Source organism: Bos javanicus, chromosome 27 (genome assembly GCF_032452875.1).
Source record: "Bos javanicus breed banteng chromosome 27, ARS-OSU_banteng_1.0, whole genome shotgun sequence".
NCBI classification, from domain to species: Eukaryota; Metazoa; Chordata; class Mammalia; order Artiodactyla; family Bovidae; genus Bos; species Bos javanicus.
This window is the reverse complement of record NC_083894.1, coordinates 7,904,062-7,928,040: the sequence shown is the minus strand read 5'-3', so window position 1 is coordinate 7,928,040 and position 23,979 is coordinate 7,904,062. Positions and strand designations below refer to the sequence as shown.

The 23,979-nt window shown below is 39.0% G+C and overlaps 1 non-coding gene across 1 annotated transcript; it reads left to right on the top strand.

Moving 5' to 3' along the window:
• Positions 1-3,612: 3,612 nt before the first annotated feature.
• On the top strand, positions 3,613-3,719 carry LOC133240166 (U6 spliceosomal RNA). The gene has a single exon (XR_009734146.1). It is a non-coding gene; the product is annotated as a U6 spliceosomal RNA (small nuclear RNA).
• Positions 3,720-23,979: the final 20,260 nt, after the last annotated feature.

The window sequence follows — 23,979 nt, the reverse complement described above, 5'->3', positions numbered from 1 at the left end:
TTACAAATTGTACTTCAAGCTGAGAGGGAACTCTTCTCATGAGAAAATGTGGACGATAACCTTCCTCTTTGCTGCAGGGAAGCAGGCAGTTCAAAGAGAGCTGAAAACAGAGCTCATGGAGGCAGAGACCTTGGAAACTAGCCATTCCCATGCTAACATCCCAACTTGGCAACCAGCATTCTCCAGGGCACTTTAAACATTGATAAAAAGTGAGTAATAAACATTTAATATTTGAGGCAAACTAAGCAATTGCATCAACAGAAATGTAGAATCTGAAAGTAGTTTTAAGAGTGCTGGATGCTAGGAGTTCTCTACATCACTTGTGGGGCACAAACCAGAATCAGAATGGAAGAGGCAGCAGGCCTGGAAAAGGTCATTCTCTTAATCACAATGACAAAGTGTTAGCACAGTTCCTGGTGAAGAGGTAAATGGAGAGGGATTCTTCTATCAGAATTATTTGATGTCCATTTGGTTCTCTTTCTAGGGTGTAGAGACATCTCTTTAAATATTTTTCTATAGTTCTTTGGGTCAGTAACTTAGAACTACCTGCCCAGATGGATCCTAATCTCCAGAAGCTTCACATTAAAAAAAAAAAAAAAAAGCTAATATAAAAAATCACCATGAGATTAGGAGCTCTCACAGAGAGGAAACTGTGAGCTGGTTATAGGAAACACAGCCAGTAAAAACCGGACTTTAGACTTCTCATGGGGAGAACACAAGATTGCTGTTACTAAAATGAAGACACAAGGTCTTATCAGGCAGATGCAGTGCCAACTCAGAAGTCTAGATGTTTCTTAATCTGCGAAGCCCTTGAAGACATCGGGTTGGAGGGGTGGGGAGAGATTCTGCAATTCTGGCTCTGATAATTGGAAGACACATCAGGGAGGTCAAGGGGCCACTTATTGACAACTAAGACTCTGAATGCCCTTACTGATTAAGCCAGAAACACAAATACAGCCAAGGTATCGTCACTCAGTCATGTCCTTGACTCTTTGCGACACCATGTACTGTAGCCTGTCAGGCTCCTCTGCCCATGGGGATTCTTCAGTGAAGAATACTGGAGCGGGTTGCCATGCCCACTCCATGCCATGCCAATATTCCAGGGGATCTTCCCAACCCAGGGATCAAACCCAGGTCTCCCACATTACAGGCAGATTTTTTTTTTTTTTTTAACCATCTGAGCCACCATGGAAACCCAATATAGCCAAAGGGGTCATTTCATTCACAATCTCAAAAAAGAAAGCAAATTATGAGTGAAAGATCAAATGCTCTAGTCACCCAGGCTTTGACTTTATTTCAAAGTTTAGAAATATTGGAAAGGAAATGAACAAATGTCTAAAATATCGACTGCTTATAATTATGGAAATTCTAATATTGAGCAGAAGCTACAGCTTAACTTATACTTCCCTGACATGCTATATTCTTTATAGATGCAAAAGGAAAATTATTATAACTAAAAAGAAATTAAAATATGTGTCAACTACAAATTGGCACTTACCAAGGGCATTGCCAATGAGTGAACAACAAAGGCGTCTGCCATCTGCCTCTATGGAGATATGGATTTCCCTGGTGGCTCAGACGGTAAAGCGTCTGCCTCTGCTGCGGGAGACCCAGGTTTGATCCCTGGGTCAGGAAGATCCCTTGGAGAAGGAAATGGCAACCCACTCTAGTACTCTTGCCTGGAGAATCCCATGGATGGAGGAGCATGTAGGCTACAGTCCATGGGGTCACAAAGAGCCGGACAGGACTAAGCAACTTCACTTTATATGGAGATTGAACCCCTGCTGCTATAGCTGCTGCCCTTCAACACCCCCTGAGGGAGCTTAGGGTGGAGTGAGGCACTCTGTGCTCCAGGGAATCTGGTGGGACAGGTCTTCAGACAGTTGGATGTTTTTAGGAACAGATTTTATGATCTCAATCCTTGCATCTCCTCATACCTAGAGAAGCACTAAATCCCTTCATGGTGACATCAGATCCTCATGACCAACAAAAACCTTTCTGTAAAATGAGTGCTTTGTGGTACTGAACTCCTCCACCAAAATCTTGTATATTGACCTTCTCCCACTGCCTCTTTGGAGCAGTCTTTCAGAGCTCTTTGAGATGCTGCCTCCCGGGCTGCAGTCCTCATTTTGCCCCAAATGAAACTTAACTCACAAATCTCAAGTTGTGCATCTTTTTTCAGTCAACATATGTAAAGGCAAACCAGAACAGCATCCATAAGGTAGAAGCGGCCCTGAACTTGAAGTCAGGAGGCCTGGGCTTTGGTGTAATTATCTAAAAAGAGACTGTCTGATGGAAAGAAGAAAATGAATATAAACCAGCTCTAAGCAGGCTGCTGTGGGTATGCCATGCCATTTAATCATCTTAAAACCTCTGTGAGGTACGTAAATTACTGCCAGTTTATAGCTGAAAAAAGTTCACACCCTATTGTCTATGTCAGAAGAAAATCAATGAAGGGATTTCTCAACGTGTATAATAAGTCATTTTTGGTGAGCAGCAAAGATTTTCATCTGGATCCTACTATATGACAGGCTCAATATTGTCATTTTCAGATAATTTCTGATAGCTTAATTCCCATCTTGATCAGATAGTCACGAAAAGATTCAAAGTCAAATGCATTTTGCTTTTTAGGTTGAAGCAAAAAATCTAAACTGGGAATCCTAGATTCCTCAGAGAGTGGCTTCAAACCCACTGTTTTAGTTGTTTGAGTCAGTGATTCTGTGTGTCAGCCAAAAAAACAAAAAAACCCCAATAGAATGTTTTAAAATGAGAAAATATGTAAATATCACCTAGGTTATACACAAAGAAAGCTACTATTAATATTGTGGATCATTTCTTTCCCAAGCAATTAATCGTTGTTCTCAAATGGTCCAAAAAAAAAAAAAAATCCGTTTCATAATTCTTTTCATCCTTCCTTGCATGCACATTTGTGAGTACCAGTTACATTCAAGATATATTACTTTATGGAAAAGTTGATATAGGAACAGGAAGGAGACAAAATTGCATTAAAATTGTCCATGTTCTCCAGGAGTTTACAGGATAGTAAGTATACAAATTGGACAGGGCCATGGCACCCCACTCCAGTATTCTTGCCTGGAGAATCCCATGGATGGAGGAGCCTGGTAGGCTGCAGTCCATGGGGTCGCTAAGAGTCAGACACGACCCAGCGATTTCACTTTCACTTTTCACTTTCATGCATTGGAGAAGGAAATGGCAACTCACTCCAGTGTTCTTGCCTGGAGAATCCCAGGGTCGGGGGAGCCTGGTGGGCTGCCGTCTATGGGATGCACAGTGTCGGACACGACTGAAGCGACTTAGCAACAGCAGCAGCAAGTATACAAATAACACAAGGCAGAGTATGATATGCATAAGAGGAGGAGGCGTTACAGAAATTCAAAGTAAAGAAAGAATAAAAAGCAATCAGGAACAGCTTCCTGGAAAGCTTACCATTTGAACTTGGTCTTGTAGAATAAGCAAGACATTGTTAGAAATGTGATGGGAGTCACCCCATAGGAGGGAAAAAAACATAAGGGACAAGCAGCTGGAAGGATGTAAGCCACATCCAGGGAAATCTGATGGGAACCTTGTGTGTCTTTAAAAAATACCCAGGAGGTGCTTGCTTTGGCTGCACATATTCCAAAATTGGAATGATACAGAGAAGATTAGCATGACTCCTGCACAAGGATGAAATGCAAATTTGTCAAGCATTCCATATTTTTAAAACTAGGAAATAAAACCACCATATGACCCAGCAGTCCCACTCCTAGGTATATACCCTGAGGAAACCAAATTGAAAATGACACATGCATACCATTGTTCATTGCAGCACCATTTACAATAGCTAGAACATGGAAGCAACCTAAATGTCCATTGACAGATGAATGGATAAAGAAGTTGTGGTACAAATACACAATGGAATATTACTAAGCCATAAAAAGGAATGCATTTGAGTCAGTTCTGATGAGGTGGATGAACCTAGAACCTATTATACAGAGTGAAGTGAGTCAGAAAGAGAAAGATAAATATCATATTCTAACGCATATGTATGGAATCTAGAAGAATGGTACTGAAGAACTTATTTACAAGGCAGCAGTGGAGAAACAGACATAGAGAATAGACTTATGGACGTGGGAGAGAGGAGGAGAGGGTGAGATGTATGGAAAGAGTAACATGGAAACTTACATTACCATATGTAACATAGATGGCCAACGGGAATTTGCTGTATGGCTCAGGAAACTCAAACAGGGGCTCTGTATGAACCTACAGGGGTGGGATGCGGGGGGAGATGTGAGGGAGGTTCAAAAGGGAGGGGATATATGTATACCTATGGCTGATTCATGTTGAGGTTTGACAGAAAACAACAAAATTCTGTAAAGCAATTATCCTTCAATAAAAAAATAAATCAAAAGAAAAAAGAAAGAAAGACCCAGGAGATAAAATTAGGTAAAACCAGAAACTTTGTCCCGTCTTGAACACACATGTATGTTCACATACACGCACAGGCACCTGTTTATTAAAACAAGGCTGTGCTAAGACAAAACTTCAGCAAGTCATTTCTGAGTAAAATACAAATGCTGTGAAAGTGAATTATATAATCTCATATTAGTGTATCCTGGTGGAAGACAAAATCCAGTATGCAGCCGCACACTATTTCTTTTATTCTAGCTTTATTCTAACCAGCACTGCTTCCTGTGCGTCACTGCTGTCAGGATAACAGCACCATCTAGTGTGCTCTCATCTCAAGCCCAGGACTTCTTATCTGCTTCCAATGTTACTTGAAAATCACAAAGATACCAAAACAAACAAATAAACAAAACCTCCCATCTATTTTTTTACTTTAAAACTTGCAATTTAGTAGACGAAAATTTGTTGGGATTTAAAGCATTCTAAAGAATCCCTCCTAAAAGAAAACTGCCTTGTCTCTGGCAACCAAGATGAGGAAAATTTAAAAGGTGTTTATGGACATCTCTACCTTTGTGCACAATCACTAATCAGATGATGCAAGGTTATCATAGATACTGTATCTGTTTCCATGCACCAGACGCTACAAGGACATTTGGTTTAGAAGCAATAACAATCCTGATAGAATTTTAAAATGCACACATACACTGCCTTTCTATTTTAACATGGGAAATTTAAATCAGCAGAGTAGAAAAGTGTAACTGTTTGCACATTACATTCTGTCAAGGATAAAACTATTATCATTTCTTAGTTTCAGAATTGGACTTACTATAGCAGGGACAATGTGGACTCCATCGTTTCTTTATCACTGACACCCTATAACTGCAAATAAAAACATACATCTGAAATGGAGATGTTTCTCATATATATATATATATATATATATATATATATATATATATACACACACACACACACACACACACACACGTATTAGTAGAACAGGAAAATATGCTATAAACAGCAGAGGAATTCACAAGAATCTATGCTGAACAATCATGCTGCTAAGTCACTTTAGTCGTGTCCGACTCTGTGTGACCCCATAGACGGCAGCCCAGTAGGCTCCCTCATCCCTGGGATTCTCCAGGCAAGAACACCGGAGTGGGTTGCCATTTCCTTCTCCAGGATTGCTGAACAATCATAGTAAGGCATAAATTTATCATCGCTAATCAACTCGAAGCATAAAAATATAAAGTTAGTAATTTCATGATGAATATGTTTGTCATATTTTCGTTATTACCCTTTTGATGTCATTAAAGGAAACTCATGGTGAAAATGTTAACATTTAGGATATGTATCCTATATAAGTAGTTGGCATAAAAGACTTCTCATCTATTTTTAATTCTTCTTGACTGTGAACACATTGGAAAAATGTTCTACTTTTGAAAGAAGGAGAAAGATTTGAAAATATTTCCTTGAACACGAAGTGTATAAATGATACATATTTCAGAAACTGGGAATCACAACTCAATAGTTAAAAAGCAATGTAGAGCAGTAGGACCAATAGTTAATAGTTTTATAAATATCTATAATATTTTATAATTTAAATTTTCTTATATAGTTATCTATGTAATATTTATAGACATATCTAAATCTTATATATCTATATACTACAACACATATTTTATAGGTATAGATATATCTATAATATTTTTAATCATTGGTCTAATTACTTTGAAATTTTCAGCTATTGAATTGAGATTTTCATTTTATTTATATACAACGCTATATTTTATACCCAATTTTATATACAAGCTTATATTTATATAAGCCTTTCACTTGCCTTTTTATGAAATATACTACTTAAGTTCCTACATGTATGCATGGTTATACAATATTTATTTATTTATGCAATCCCAGTGGCCTTTAATTTTCTGATGTCTAGGGTGTCAATGTTATCTGCAGTCAAGCAAAGGTGTCTAGGTTAGGACTGGATGAATATACACAGCACACTGGTCCACAGGGGCCTGGGACCCCACAAATGCCTCATTCCCAGTCCACGTGATCTGTCTTGAAAATCTACTGGGTTCCAGTGGGTACACCATTTTAGTTTCTCCAAAAGACCTTAAAAGTATAGTCCCTGTTGGTAAGATTTCACAAGGTTTAGTGTGGAGTTCGTTCATAAGAGCACTGGCTTCAGACTGATCTTCAGAAAAGTTGTTTGTTGTAGGCAATTATTCTTATTTTTAAAATGAAGGAGGAGGGAAAGTGGGAGGAGAGTGAGAGACGGTAAATCAGAATGGGGAAATCAGTGATTTATCTTACTGAGCTCTGAGTTCTCATTTGATGAGTGAAGGACCTTAATCAGGTCATGATTTATTGCTTCACTTCTGTTATTTTATTAATATGTCCAGAGCTATATATCAATTCCTAATCTGTTAGAATATAGGATGGATTTTACTACCTGGTAAGTAATTTGACCTATATGGAGAATTATTTACATAGGATACAGTTACAATAATTAACACAATATTTAGAAGTATTTTTTCCAAATGTGTTAAATAAATTTTATTATAAAAAATACCCCATCACTAAGTATCTTCCACAAGTTAGTTACCTTATCCTTTATTTTAAAGGATATTTTAAAAAATATTCTATTAATATCTGTCAGCAAGTATGAAAAGCAGCAAATCAATCAAATTAGACTGAAGGAAAATAGCCCCAAAGAGCTTTATAATCAAAACTGAAAGGGATCCCATTTTTTATCCCAGATAAATTATATGCAGGGACTTGAGCTCCAAGAATGCATTCCTAAGAAAAAACAAAAGAGTTCTGATATAGACATTTAGTACAAAATCACACTTAAAATTACCAGTGATCTTGATATCCAGAGTTGAAGAGAATGTATATCTTTTAAGGAAGTTGGCCTTCTTATTTATGTGACACTAAATGGCTCAGATTCAAAATTGCCGGGAGCTCCTCATTCCAAGGAGCATTTGGCAACTCACAAGTCTGACAGTTTCCAAGTGCACTGTGTTATAATGGATCTTTTCAGCCCAATTCGAAGCAAATTTTCCCACATAAACTTAAATTTCTGCTCTTCACTCTGATCTCATTTTCAGAGAGCAACTGTCTGAGCTGAAATTAATATATCCACTTTCTAAAAGACATTCACTGTGTTATATACGTGAAAGTTGCTGAGAAGAGATCATAAACATTCTTACCACCAAAAAAAAAAAGTAATTATATAAGGGGATTAACGTTTTAACTAATGCTGTGGTAACAATGTAGTAACAGATATGTGCATCCTATCATCATATTATATATCTGAAACTTACACAATGTTATATCTCAATAATATCTCACTAAAGCTGTGTGTTGGGGGAGACATTCACACATGATAAAATGTAATCTTCCACAGAAATCAATCATGGGAGGGTGCATGCTCAGTCACTCAGGCATGTCCAACTTTGATTGACTATATGGACTGTAGTGGCCAGGCTCCTCTGTCCATGTGATTGTCCAGGCAAGAATGCTAGAGTGGGTTGCCGTGCCTTCCTCCAGGGGATCTTCCTGACTGAGGGATCAAACCTACAGCTTCTGTGTCTCCTGCATTGCTAATGTTTACCATACCTCTCTGACAGATTTATTTTTATCCATATTTCACTTGGTACAATTTTGAACCAAATACCTAATAGAACTTGGATTAAAGGAGAATGTGGATCAAAGAGGTTAGATTGAGGTGTTGGAAACACCAAATGATGTAAGTTACTGCACAGCACTTGATAAGAACAAAGATTTATTATTTATTAAAATAAAGATCTCTCCTTTAGGAAACTATGACCTTAACTTTAAAGATCAGTTTTCATTCCAATCCCAAAGAAAGGCAATGCCAAAGAATGTTCCAACTACCACACAATTGCACTCATCTCACACGCCAGCAAAGTACTGCTCAAAATTCTCCAAGCCAGGTTTCAACAGTACATGAACCATGAACTTCCAGATGTTCAAGCTGGATTTAGGAAAGGCAGAGGAACCAGAGATCAAATTGCCAACATCCGCTGGATCATGGAAAAAGCAAGAGGGTTCCAGAAAGAAATCTTTTTCTGCTTTCTTGACTACGTCAAAGCCTTTGACTGTGTGTATCACAACAAACTGTGGAAAATTCTTAGAGAGATGGGAATACAAGACGACCTTACCTGCCTCTTGAGAAACCTGTATGCAGGTCAGGAAGCAACAGTTAGAACTGGACATGGAAAAACAGACTGGTTCAAAATTGAGAAAGGAGTATATCAAGGCTGTATATTGTCACCCTGTTTATTTAACTTATATGTAGAACACATCATGGGAAATGCTGGGCTGGAATGAAGCACAAGCTGGAATCAAGATTATCAGGAGAAATATCAATAACCTCAGATACACAGATGACACCACCCTTATGGCAGAAAGTGAAGAATAACTAAAGACCCTCTTGATGAAAGTGAAAGAGGAGAGTGAAAAAGTTGGCTTAAAACTCAACATTCAGAAAACTAAGATCATGGCATCTGGTCCCATCACTTCATGGCAAATGGATGGGGAAACAATGGAAATAGTGGGAGACTTTATTTTCTTGAGCTCCAAAATCACTGCAGATGGTGACTGCAGCCATGAAATTAAAAGACGCTTGCTCCTTGAAAGAAAAACTATGACCAACCTAGACAGCATACTTAAAAGCAGAGACATTACTTTGCTGACAAAGGTCCATCTAGTCAAAGCTGTGGTTTTACCAGTAGTCATGTATGAATGTGAGAGTTGGACCATAAAGAAAGCTGAGTGCTGAAGAATTGATGCTTTTAAACTGTGCTGTTGAAGAAGACTCTTGTGAGTCCCTTCAACTGCAAGGAGATCCAATCAGTCCATCCTAAAGGAAATCAGTCCTGAATATTTATCAGAAGGACTGATGCTGAAGCTGAAACATCAGCTTTGTTTTGGACACCTAAAAGCAAAGAACTCATTGGAAAAGACCCTGATACTGTGAAAGATTGAAGGAGGGAGGAGAAGGGGACGACAGAGTATGAGATGGTTGGATGGCATCACTGACTCAATAGACATGAGTTGAGCAAGCTCTGAGAGTTGGTCATGGACAGGGAGGCCTGGCATGCTGCAGTCAGACATGACTGAGCAACTGAACTGAACTGAATTGATGTCTTTAACTTAGAGATGAATAGGATATGTTCAAATATCCAGGTCATTCGACATTTCAAGGTAACTGGCTTTCTGGAAATAAACATGAATTTTTAAATAATGTACTGAGCAGTAACTTTCAGTGAGCAACATGCTAGGATTAGAGATATACCAAAGTGAGTAAAACAAAACTCCTCTCAAATTTTTTGCATCTCAAGCATTTCAATATATAACACATTTTATAAATTCAACACAAATCTGTAACACATCATTTTAGTGTTTAACAATGTTTAAATATTTTTTATATTTTAAACACTTTACTGAGTTATAAATTAAATACAAGAAAGTTCACATGTTATAAGGTGTTTGGGTTGATGACTTTTAACAGGTAACCATATAATTACTACCCCATTCAAGATACAAAACAGTTTCACCAACAACAGAGTTTCTCTCATGCCCCCTTGCAATCAATTCACTTCATTTCCTGTCCCAGGCCACCACTATCTGGATTTGCCTCTGTAGTTTTGTCTATTCTAGAATATTATAGAATGGAATCACATAATCTGTACCATTTTTTCTGCCTTTTTTGTTTATAACAATATTTGGGGGAAGCCAGAATGAATATATTTCAAAAAAAAATCAAAAACATCTAGTCTCTACAATGTATTAATCAAAAGTCCAGTATTTCATTTAAATAATCAAAAGACATTCAAAGAAACAAAAAAATTTAATCCATAGTGAAGAAAAAAGGTAATTGACAGAAACCAAATCTGAGATGGGAGAAGGCAATGGCACCCCACTCTAGTACTCTTGCCTGGAAAATCCCATGGACGGAGGGGCCTGGTGGGCTTCAGTCCATGGGGTCGCTAGGAGTCGGACACGACTGAGCAACTTCACTTTATTTTTTCACTTTCATGCATTGGAGAAGGAAATGGCAACCCACTCCAGTGTTCTTGCCTGGAGAATCCAAGGGACGGGGGAGCCTGGTGGGCTGCCATCTATGGGGTCACACAGAGTCGGACATGACTGAAGCGACTTAGCAGCAGTCGCAGCAAATCTGAGATAGAAGAGAAAGAACTTGAAGCAATAATATATATTTATCTTAAAAAGACAAATTTAATCTTAATGAGTGAAATGGTAGAGAATTTCAGCAGAAAGAAAACGGAAATTGTAAAAAAAAGAAATGCTAGGATGGAAAAGAACAAAAGTAGAAATTTAAAAATTTACTCATAGGCTTTAAAAAGTCAGTAAATTTTATTTCAGCAACAGAAAGATAAAATGCTGAAGAAAAATAAACAAACCCTCAGGTATGTATGGGAAAAAATCCACACTAGTCTAATTTATGTCTAACTGAAGTCCTAAAAAGAGAAGAGAATGAGACTGGGAAAGAAAATTATATTTGAAAAAATAATGCACAAGAATTTTCAAATTTGAGAAAAACACTGACTTACAAACAAAAAAGGCTCAGTGAATTACAAATAGTAAGGACTGCTGCTGAACCTGAAACTCCAATACTTTGACCACCTGATGTGACTCATAAAAAAGACCCTGCTGCTGGGAAAGATTGAGGACAAAAAGAGAAAGAGGTGAGAGAGAACGAAATGATTGGATGACGTCACCAACTCAATGGACATGAGTTTGAGCAGACTCCAGGAGACAGTGAAGGAAAGGGAAGCCTAGAATGCTGTAATCCATGGGGGTCACAAGTAGACGGACATGACTTAGTGACTGAACCACAAAAAAATGTCAGAGAACTCTACCTACGCACATCTACCTATGCACCTATGCACATAGTCATGTTGTTGAAAGTAAGGAAAAAGAAAATCTTGAAGGAAGCCACAGAAAAAGAGAAATTGTGTACGAGAGAAAAGGGATAATGAACAAATTCGGCCAGTTCAGAGCCTTTTTCAAAAATTATCTTTCATTCTCCCACTCTAAAGTATTCCCTTTTATTTCTATATTCCCAGTGTTTTATCTGGTGTCTTAGTGTCCCTGTTAACTCCTACATTGTATCATGGTACTTTAAGTAAATTCTTATCTGCCTATAAATTTCATGAAAGAACAATTTTTATTTGTTCCTCTTCATAACCCTTGTAGCACTTTTTAATGTTGAGTATTCAATAACTCTGGAAGAAATTAGTATCTCTAATAAGAACACAAAGTAAGGGAAAATGACTTTTAAAAACTGTTAAAGTATCATATTCTTAGTTCAGTTCAGTTCAGTTCAGTCATTCAGTCGTGTCCGACTCTGCAACTCCATGAATCGCAGCACACCAGGCCTCCCTGTCCATCACCAACTCCCGGAGTTCACTCAGACTCAGATCCATTGAGTCAGTGATGCCATCCAGCCATCTCATCCTCTGTCGTCCCTGTCTCCTCCTGCCCCCAATCCCTCCCAGCATCAGGGTCTTTTCCAATGAGTCAACTCTTCGCATGAGGTGGCCAAAGTACTGGAGTTTCAGCTTTAGCATCAATCCTTCCAATGAACACCCGGGACTGATCTTCTTTAGGATGGACTCGTTGGATCTTCTTGCAGTCCAAGGGACTCTCAAGAGTCTTCTCCAGCACCACAGTTCAAAAGCATCAATTCTTCAGCACTCAGCTTTCTTCTCAGTCCAACTCTCACATCCATACATGACCACTGGAAAAACCATAGTCTTGACTAGAAGGACAGTGATGAAAATGTGTTATTAAGAACTTCATGGGAAACTTTAATTTTTCTGTTTTTGTTGTTTTACTTTTATCTCTTCTGTTTTCCCTACCTGAAAGTAGTTTCATTTCATCCTTATTTTGAAGAATGGGCTTCCCTGATAGCTCAGCTGGTAAAGAATCTACCTGCAATGTGAGAGACCAGGGTTCAATCCCTGGGTTGGGAATATCCCCTGGAGAAGGGAAAGGCTACCCACTCCAGTATTTTGGCCTGGAGAACACAGTCCATGGTGTCGCAAAGAGTCAGACACGACTTTCACTTTCACCCATCCGTATGAAATTTTCACCCACAGTCTTTTTTAGTTTTTACTACTTTAAATGTGCCATTCTATTGTCTTGTTGCTCACATTGTTTCTGATGCACAATCAGCAATCTTTGTTATGAAATTCTAGCCAAAGGAAATTTCAGCCTACTAATACCAAAATAAAATTCACATTAAAATTCAAAAGGAAAAGCTACAAACAAAATATATTTACTCGTTTGTAAGCTTAATAACTATCCTGACATATGAAAAAAATTAGATGAATTATCATTTCTCTTCCAGGGATCAGACTCAAGATTTGATGACTGTATGAATGCAAAGTGGCTTTCCTTCAAAGGAAAGGCACAGTGATTAAAATGGGAAAGCTGGCCTCCAGTCTGGTCTCTGCTTTTAAAAAGTGTATCTTAGTCTGTGTAAATAAAGGAGTTGGACTGGATATTTTCTGAGGTTCCTTGCAGCTCTAAAATTCTGAACCCTAGAAAAGTACTTGCTAATGTCTTGGCAAAAGTTTCTAAGTAATTTTCTTAATTACTGAAAAGTGATATGGGTTAGGAAGAATCTCTCGCCATCCTAACACTATTGATATTCTTTTTTTAAAATCCATTTGTTGGTATTTAACAAATTTTTATTGAGCACTGATTCTGTGTAAAGCACTACACTGGACACTTGAAATGTACGTTGACCAAGACACATAAGAAGTTCGATAGTCCCTATCAAAATACACGGGAATCACTGAAATGGCTATGGCAAACTTTATATCATAAGCCTCTCCTCAGAAGGACAGGACAACTGGGAATATAGAGAACAGAATCTCAAGGCTTATGGACCTGTTAGTACCTTTCAGGCTTCTTAGAAAGATGCTTCTACAATGGATCAGTTCTATACAGTTTTGCTCTTCCTGAAAACTTAAGGGAATCAACCACAGACTTCAAATACATGCTGGAAACATACATGTTTCCAAGAATGTTTACTCACTGTCTTGGTAGAAAGGAAAAGAAATTAGCAAGGAAGAATTCTAATGACTGAGTTTCTGAATTTTTTAACTTACTGACATGCAGGTTTAAAATAATACAATTTTTCATAATTAATTGCCTCTTTACCACCCACATTATTCCACTTTAACTCATACCCTCCACTGACAAACAGAACAATAGTGAGCTATTTATATGCCAGAGAAGCAATGTTTAAAAATTTTAAACACAACCAATTCTATATGAAGAAAGGCATTAGTAAACTTACAGGCAATAGAAGAAATAGAAAGAAACAGGTAGATCATCTCTTGACAATAAAATATAACCAACACTTAAAATTGAGAATATTCTGTTTTGACAAGGATGCAGTAAAAGGGACTCCCTTAATAAATGTTATGGAAATACAATTTGATATAAGACTTTGGAAGACAATTTCTTAACCTAGCTTTCTAATATGTCCTGAAGTCAGAAGCATGAGGGCTGCTGCTTTGTTCTTTCTCAAGATTGCTTTGTCTATTCAGGTTCCTTTGTGGTTCATATGAATTTTAAGATTATATTTTCTATTTCTATAAAAGTACCATTGGAATTTTGATAAGAACTGCACTGAATCTATAGATGGCTTTAGATAGTAGAAACATTTTAACAATATTAAGTCTTCCAAACCATGAACATGGGATGCCTTTCTGTTTATTTGTAGCTTCTTTAATTTCTTTCCTTAGTATCTTATAGTTTCTAGTGTATAAAGTGTTTTGCCTCCTTGGTTAAGTTTATTTCTAAGTGTTAAATATTACTTACTCAGTCATGTCCAACTTCTTGTGACCCCATGGTCCATAGCCTGCCAGGCTCCTCTGTCCATGGGATTTTCCAGGCAAGAACACTGGAGTGGGTTGCCATTTCTTTCTCTAGGGAATCCTCCTGACCCAGGAATCAAACCTGGGTCTCCCAATTGCAGGCAGACTCTTTACTGTCTGAGCCATCAGAGAAGCCCTATTCCTAAGTATTTTATTTCTTTTGATATTACTGTAAATGGGATTATTTTTATTAATTTCCTTTTCAGGTTGTTTACTATTAGTGTATAGAAATGCAACTGATTTTTGTATATTGATTTTATATCTTGCATGTTAGGAATTCATTATTAACTTTTGGTGGAATCTTAGGACTTAATAAGATTAAGTAATCTGCAAACTGATAATTTTACTTCTTCCTTCCCTATTTGAATGGCTTTCTTTTTTTTTTTTTTTTTTTGGTCTTGCTTAATCATGAGAAACGCTGGGCTGGAAGAAGCACAAGCTGGAATCAAGATTGCCGGGAGAAATATCAATAACCTTTGCATATCTATGCTGATGACACCACCCTTATGGCAGAAAGTGAAGAGGAACTAAAAACCCTCTTGATGAGAGTGAAAGAGGAGAGTGAAAAAGTTGGCTTAAAGCTCAACATTCAGAAAATGAAGATCATGGCATCTGGTCCCATCACTTCATGGGAAATAGATGGGGAAACAGTAGAAACAGTGTCAGACTTTATTTTTGGGGGCTCCAAAATCACTGCAGATGGTGATTGCAGCCATGAAATTAAAAGACGCTTACTCCTTGGAAGAAAAGTTATGACCAACCTAGATAGCATATACAGAAGCAGAGACATTACTTTGCCAACAAAGGTCCATCTAGTCAAGGCTATGGTTTTTCCAGTGGTCATGTATGGATGCGAGAGTTGGACTGTGAAGAAAGCTGAGTGCCGAAGAATTGATGCTTTTGAACTGTGGTTTTGGAGAAGACTCTTGAGAGTCCCCATGGACTGCAAGGAGATCCAACCAGTCCATTCTAAAGGAGATCAGCCCTGGGTGTTCTTTGGAAGGAATGATGCTGAAGCTGAAACTCCAGTACTTTGGCCACCTCATGCGAAGAGTTGACTCATTGGAAAAGACTCTGATGCTGGGAGGGATTGGGGGCAGGAGGAAAAGGGGACGACAGAGGATGAGATGGCTGGATGGCATCACCAACTCAATGGACATGAGTCTGAGTGAACTCCAGGAGATGGTGATGGACAGGGAGGCCTGGCGTGCTGTGATTCATGGGGTCACAAAGAGTCGGACACGACTGAGTGACTAAACTGAACTGAACTGAATGTTCTGGCTAGAATTTCTGGTATGATGAATAGAAGTTGTGAGGAGGAGCATCCTTAGTTCATTCCTGACACTGTAGGGAAAGTTTTCAGTTTTTCAATATTACTTGTGTTAGCTGTGGGCATTCCAAATTGTCTTTATTATGTTGAGGAAATTTCACTCTGTTCCTAGTTAGTTAAGTGTTTTTTAATCACAAAGGGTGTTGAATTTTATAAATGCTTCTTCTGCATCTGTTAAGATGATCATGTGATTTTATCCTTTGTGGTAACATGTCACGTTGACTGATTTTTGCACGTTGAACCATCCTTGTGTCCCAGGGACAAATCCCACTTGGTCATGGTATCTGATCCTTTTGTGTGCTGTGAGTTTGATTTGATTCACTGGTATGTTGGTGAAGATTTTTTCTATCTATATCTATCGGGGGGACTGGCCTATAGTTTTATTGTGATGGCTTTTTCTGTCTTTGGTATCATGGAAATTCTCATAAATATGTTTGGAAGTGTTCCTTACTCTTCAGTTTTTGGGAAGAATTTAAGAAGAATTAGCATTAATTCTTTAAATGGTGGAATTCACCAGTGATGCCACCTGGTCCTGAGCTTTTCTTTGTTGGGAATTTTTTGATTACTGATTCAATCTCCTTACTAATTTTAGTTCTTTTCAAATATTCTCTTTCTTCATCATTCAATCTTGGTAACATATTTTTTCCAGGAATTTATTCATTTCTTTTGGATTATTCATTTTGTTGGCATATAGTTGTTCATAGTAGTATCATAATCCTCTGTATTTGTGTGGTTAGAGTTGTTATGTCTCCTTTTCTGATTTAAGTCCTTTGTTTATTTTCTTGGTTGGTCAATTTTGTTTATCTTTTAGAAGTTTTGACAACCTTAAAGTTTTGTCAATTTTATCTTCTTTTAAAAAATCAACTTTTAGTTTCACTGATTTTTTTTCCTTTTTTCTATCCTACGTTTCATTCATTTCTTCTCTAATCTTTATTATTTTCTTCCCTCAGCTAAGCTTGGGTTTAGTTTGCCCTTCATCTTTTAGTTCCTTGATATGTATCTCTAGGTCACTTATTTAAGATAATTTTTATTTTCATAATGTAGGTGTTTGGTGGTATAAACTTTCCTTTCAGTACTGCTTCCATTGCATCCCACTTTTGGTATGTTGTGTTTTCATTTGTCTCAAGATATATTCTAGTTTTCCTTTTCAATTCTTCTTTGAGCCATTGGTTGTTCAAGAGTGTTGTATAATTTACACGTATTTGTGACTTTTCAAGTTTTCCTTTTCTATTAATTTCTAGATTCATCCCACTGTGGTTAGAGAAGATACTTGATATGGTTGCAACTTTAAATTTGTTAAGACTTTTTTTTTTTATCTAAACATCCTTAAGAAAGGTCTAAGTGCACTTGAGGAAAAAATAAGCATTCTGCTGCTCTGGGTTGAAATGTTCTATATATGGTTTAAATGATATAATTCAAAGTTCTTTTTCCCCCATCATCCAGGCAGATTTCCTCCCAACAACAAGCAAAGCTGCCTACCAGGTTAGTAGCCTGAGTAAAAGCCCAACCCAAGAAGTCCTTTAAGAATCTCTAATTATCCTGGCCTGCATCATATGCCTTTCCCTGAGCCGATCACAGTTTCCAGGAAAGAGGCGGTGTTCTGAAGACCACGCCCACACATCTAATTGCACGGCTGACACTGATTTCAATAAGATACTGCAATGTATTTCCCATAGGAACTGAGTTTCTGTTTCTATGAAATGGGAGGAACTATAGGCTTCAAAGACAGTTGATTTTCTGTCTATCCTAACCATGAATAAAAATTTTATGATACAAACCTTTCAGAGCGTCATTATTTATAAAGACTAAAACCATAAAACACACTAAAATACTTATTAATAAGAGAATGGTTAATAAATGATGATATATTCATATGGCTATTAAATTTTATATACAAATAGTTTTATTAATGTGGGAAATGTGTTAAATGACAGAATAAGGCCATAACTCTACAAGACTCTATCTAGCAGATCACAGCTACATAAAATGCAAAACACATAAGAAAATATCTAAAATGTTACAATACAAAGAGTAGCTATATTTGGATGGTAAAATAAATGTCTTCTCTTTTTTGTATTTTCTTGTTTTCTATAGCAAATACAGATTTTATATTTAGGAAGTAATCAATATTTTACTTAAAAGAGAGACAAAAAAATTTATATTTACCAGCATTTATGTTGGAAGGTAGGTCTTATAATTAGGACAGTAGAATCACAAGAGGAATTATGTGGGGTAATAATTGTTTAAAAGCAGAAGCTTAAATAAATTGTGTTTCAGCCAAGTGAATGGAGTTTTCATTTATTTTGAAAATAAGAAGACTGTATTAGCAGGCATCTGGGGACTTGGAATGGTTCCACTACAGGACACCAAGGTAGGAGCCTTCCTTAATTTTCTCTAAAAGTGGTTCAGGGCATATTGGCACTTTGTTTAAGAAACTGAGGTGTATTCACTGTGAAACAGCCTATAGTCAAGGTTTTAATAGAGACAGAAAAGAATGCTTTTGTTCATTAACTCCACAGGGCTCATATTTGGCCTGGAACTTCAAAAAAAACTAAGAAATAAATGAGACTGTGAAATAAAACTGCATGAACAATGGAAGGGTATCTGTCGATTATGTGGTACAAAATAAAGCAGCATTTCTTGTAACTGTACCTGTTTCTAAGTAAAGTGAGAACTTATGGTTCTCAGGGTGTGAGAGACTAGATAGTAATTCCAGGAAACACCTTCCATCTGGATTCTTGTCGCTACTATTCTATTTTAATTTTAAAAATTCTCTATTAATCTGTTTACTTATTATAACTAGCAATTATATCTCGGATTTAATTTTTAACACCTTACTTATGCCACTGTGAACATGCTGCCTCCCACTTCCCCTCTGCGCTTTGTGGTCAGGCTAGCACGGCACAGGGCTGGGGACGGGCCACGTGTGTCCCTCCAGGACCACCAAAAGAATGGGAGGCAAGCAGTGATCAAAACACAAACAAACCAATCTGGTGAAGGAGCCGAATTCACAGGTATGAAATCCTAACTAAGAATGTTTACTAGACTTAGAAATTCATTCACATTAGTGTGTTCCAATCGTCTGCCATGTTGAGCTCGCTGTTGCGACCCTGTCCAAAGAACTGGATAGGGTCCCTGCTCTGGAGGAGCTTACAACGCTGTTGCAGAAATGAACACACAGACCACTGTGATGAGGTTAAAAATGGGGAGGACCGTAAGAGGGAAATCTGCTAACAGAGCAGAAAGGAAAGGAATGTGAGGTCATATCTGAAGGGTGAACAGGACAGAGAATTTCAGGCTGGGGCTGCAGGGTTTTTTTTGGTAAAAAAGTCACAGGCTTATGAAAATGCACTCAGAAACTGGAGTCCAGTGTGGCTGCAGCCCGAAGTGTGTGATGAGGAAAGCAAGTTGTAAGCAGATTACTGAGAGCCTGGATGCCATGCTAGGGCCTGAATGTTATCCTGCAGACCACAAGGAGCCACTGGAGCATTAAAGCAGCGGAGTGTGGTATGAATAGGTCTGGGCTTTAGTAAAAGCTTGTGACAGTATGAATGATGGATTTAAAGGGTGAGAAGCTATAAACAAGGAGGCTAGTCAGATGCAATAATCCCCATGAGAAAAGAAAAGGAAATAAACAAAGGCAGTGACAGCAGAAGTATAAAAAGGGAATGCAATCAAAAGATAGTCCAGAGTCAGAACCCACATGTCACCAGCAGTAAAATATACACGGCCCAATTTCTCGGCGTCCATCACTGTATTAAGGGCACCACACACTTTTGTCTCTTTAAATCTTCATAACAGTCCCATGAGTCATGTTCTGTTCCTCATACGTGCTTTACAGATTCAGGAAATGAGGATTAGAGAAGTGAAGTAGCTTGCTCGAGATCACAGAGCTGTGAAACGGGAGAGGTGGGACTGAACTCAGCACGACAAATGCGTATGATAAATACCCTCCAGCCTGCCTAGATGAGCAAGACAAATGAGGAAAATGTGGAAATGAAAGATGACCATCTTGTTTATGACCTGCATTACTTGAAAAATGTGAATTCCATTGACTGAAGAAAGAATGGGCTTCCCAGGTAGCACTAGTGGTAAAGAACCTGCCTGCCAATGCAGGTAGATTTAAAGGACACAGGTTCAATCCCTGGGTTGGGAAGATCCCCTGGAGGAGGGCATGGCACCCCACTCCAGTATTCTTGCCTGGAAAATCCCATGGACAGAGGAGCCTGGCAGGCTGCAGCCCATAGGGTCACACAGAGTCAGGCACAGAAGTTGTTGCTTCTTGACTAGAAATATCCTTGCCATGTGATACACAGAAGAAACCACAACATACGTCAGTGGCTGCAGCAGTCTTAGTGCTGAAGGGCAGCTGAGGCAAGAATTAGGTTATAGAGAGAATTGGAGCTTTCCTATAAATTTGTAGACCCTGATACAGTTGCTTTTAAACTACAAGACAGCCAAATCTCCGAAGTGCTGGGGAAGTCTTTCTAAGGTTCTATCTTTAAATTGTTGTCACCAAGCTTTGATAAGCAGCAAGGGACCAATGATCAAGTGCCTCAGATTATTTTCTCTGTTCACAGTCAAGAAAAGGAGTGTGGATTTATGAGGCTTGTCCACAGGTTAAAATGGAAACTACTCAAAGAAATACAGGATAGTTTTCGAAGTGATATACAGGTTATTGTAGGGGAGCTTTCACTGGCTTCCTAATATTATGAGGGAATCTGCCTGAGAAGCTTAAGGAATTCCTAAGCAGAGGAAGGACAGTGTCTTGAGAAGCACATGACAGAGACTTTGGTTGGCATCAGAGCCCAAGGGGCACAGGTGTCAGAAACACCCACAGTAGTTTCATTTTAGAAAAACCTTGAAATAAATACAGGCACAACATGAGAAAACATCTCTAAAAAGGAAACTTCTTGGGCTTAGGCAATTCCGGAACAAGAGGCAGAGGCTAAGCTACTACGGCACAGGATTAAATATGTCTTTCTGCAAGATACGTGGTAGCCATATGACCAGACAGAGCTAACTGTCTACATAGACCAAAGTGTCGAGAACACAGAACTCGAGGAGGAAATGGCAATTAAGAAACTCTGCATGGGCAGAGTTCGCATCCAGAAATGGTAGGTGCATTGTACTAAACCCTTTCACTGGAGAAAAAGTGGAAGTGAAGTCATGTCTGACCCCTTGTGACCCCATGGACTGTAGCCTACCATGCTCCTGCATCCATGGGATTTTCCAGGCAAGGTACTGGAGTGGGGTGCCATTTCCTTCCCCAGAGGATCTTCCTGACCCAGGGATTGAACCTGGGTCTCCTGCATTGTAGGCAGACACTTGACCATCTGAGCCACCAGGGAAGTCCTTTTTATTGGAGATTGCTGCTGCTGCTGCTGCTGCTGCTGCTGCTAAGTCACTTCCATCGTGTCCAACTCTGTGCAACCCCATAGATGGCAGCCCACCAGGCTCCCTCGTCCCTGGGATTCTCCAGGCAAGAACACTGGAGTGGGTTGCTGTTTCCTTCTCCAATGCGTGAAAGTGAAAAGTGAAAATGAAGTCGCTCAGTCATGTCTGACTCTTAGTGACCCCATGGACTGCAGCCTACCAGACTCCTCCGTCCATGGGATTTTCCAGGCAAGAGTACTGGAGTGGGGTGCCATCGCCTTCTCCGTGTTGGAGACTGACCCCTATTAAATATAAACTGACAAGTCAGATATCAACTGACCAGTGGTATCTTGGAAAAGATAAAAATTAAGATTTTTCCCATCATCTTTTTTTGGGAAGAGCCAGTCCCCAACGTTCCCCGCATTCTAGTATTTGAACTTTAGTGTAATACCCTCTGCTGAGGGTATTACTGGACCTAGTGACTCATTTCTAAGAAACAGAATAAGATGGAAGACACTGTGCATGACTCAAAAGTTAGGACATAAATGAAAGTGCTGTGTCACTGCCTTGCTTTCCCTTTCTCAATCACGGGCTCCAAGGGAAGTCAACCGCATGTGCTGAGGGCAGCAGGCAGCCCATGACAAGGCTCAACTTATAAGAAAAGGGGTTTGGCCAACAGCCAGTGAAAGATGAGTTTGCAAATTAGTCTTCAGTAATTGGAAATGATGACCACAGCTCTGCTGACAATCAGACTCACCCTTACAAGAGAATCTGAACCAGGACTAACAAGAAAATTTCCCGATTCCCAAACTATGAGATCTGTGAGATAATATACGCTTGTTGTTTTAAGTTGCTACGTTTTGGGGGTAATTAGTCACACAGCAATAGATAAATTAGTACTCTGCCTTTCATTTCTGAGAAGGAAATGGCAACCCACTCCACTACTCTTGCCTGGAAACTCCCATGGACAGAGGAGCCTGGTGGGCTGCAGTCCACGGGGTCGCTAAGGGTCAGACACGACTGAATGACTTCACTTTCATTTTTATGCATTGGAGAAGGAAACGGCAACCCACTCCAGTGTTCTTGCCTGGAGAATCCCAGGGACAGCGGAGCCTGGTGGGCTGCTGTCTATGGGGTCGCACAGAGTTGGACACGACTGAAGCGACTTAGCAGCCGTAGCAGCAGCAGACTTTCATTTAGAAATAACTGAGTTTTAACTAATGTTTTAATGAGTTCAAGGGCATTTTACCCAGAAAAACTGCTCAAGGGCCTGAGGATTGCCTGTTTTTCTTACAGGAGCAATATGGTGATAATCTTATGTCCTATTTATCTTTGGACACTAGAAATACAGGTGTATCCGATATCTTGTGTTAAATTAATTAAATGTATGAAACCCTGAAGAAATAACCTCCACTCTCAAGTATTCAGATAAATTGAGAAAAACCTCTAATACACATTGGGCAGAATAAACAAATGGGAATTACTTTATTTTCTAACTTTTAACTCATATTGTCAAGAAAATTAAGTTTTAAATATTAATTTCTTAATCAATGGGTGTGGCCTTTAGTTTTCCCCTTCAAATGTGATAGCATGAGAGGGCTTCTACCGACATTTTCTGGCCTTTTATTATTGCAGCATTTATTACTAATGTTTTTAAATCTCACTGCAGAACCAGTGCCATGTGACCTTGGAAAGCTTGGTTGGACATAGTCAGGGACGGGAAACAAAACAGGGAGTACATCTTCAACTTAAATAGAGTAGCCCTGAAGTAGCTTAGTTAATGAAGCAGAAAACTCATTCTGGAGCTTTTTCAGAACAAAGTGTATCTTTCCTATGGGTGGTTCCAAGAGGACTACACAGGAGTCATGCTCCATCTTTCAGAGGGAGGAAAGTAACAGCCTCAGGAGTGCAATCTCCCAGATGAAGAGACCCTTGTCTAACCAGGTAGGCTGAGGAGCATCCTGTAAAGTGGAGGGAACAAAACAAAGCAGAGCAGAGCGGAGCACACCTGGGGGTGTTAGAGGGGAGTACGGACGCTCTCTTCCTGTGAAGGCGTTCTATTACCGTAAAACTCACTCCTTTTTCTGCCCCTTTACTCTGCTCTGAGTGGGTGGCGTGATTTATCTGATTGATGACTTTTTAAAAACTTTTTATCTTATATTGGAGTATAGCTGATTAAAAATGTGATAGTTTCAGGAGGACAACAAAGGGATTCAGTCATACTTATACACGTATCCATTCTCCCCCATACTCCCCTCCCAACCAGGCCGCCACATAATATTGAGCAGAGTTCCCTGTGCTGTACAGTAGGACCTTGTTGGTTCTGATTTATAACTTAAAAAAAAAAACTAGGCTTGCAGAGCCCACCCAAGTATTTTCCCTCTTAGGAGCTATGGGCTCCCTGCTGCAAACGTTTGTTCTCCGTGCTCCCAGAGGCAGTTAGTGGCTCAGTTGTGTTCGACTCTTTGTGACCCCATGGCCAGGCTCCTCTGTCCACGGGATCCTCCAGGCAAGAATACTGGAGTGGGTTGCCATTTCCTTCTCCAGGGGATCTTCCCGATCCAGGGATCGAACCTGGGTCTCCTGCACTGCAAGCAGTGTCTTTACCATCTAAGCCACAAGGGAAGCCTTCCTGGGGGGCAGGCTCTTCCCCAAAGCCAGTGCTTACAAACACACCTTGACTGGGTTGGTAAGTCTGACTATTCTGGGTTCATTTATGAGGCCCATTTGGTCCTGACAACTAAACCTTTATCAGGTTTTTTTTTAAAGCAACATTCTGATTTTCCATATACTTTCCTCTTCATCTCATTCAACTTGTTTTGAATCTGAAAGGGAAGAAGGGGGTTATATCCCCACCAAGGAAACCAACACTCCTGTCAAAATTCTAGTAACTGAAAGGATTTGGCCTGAAAGGTT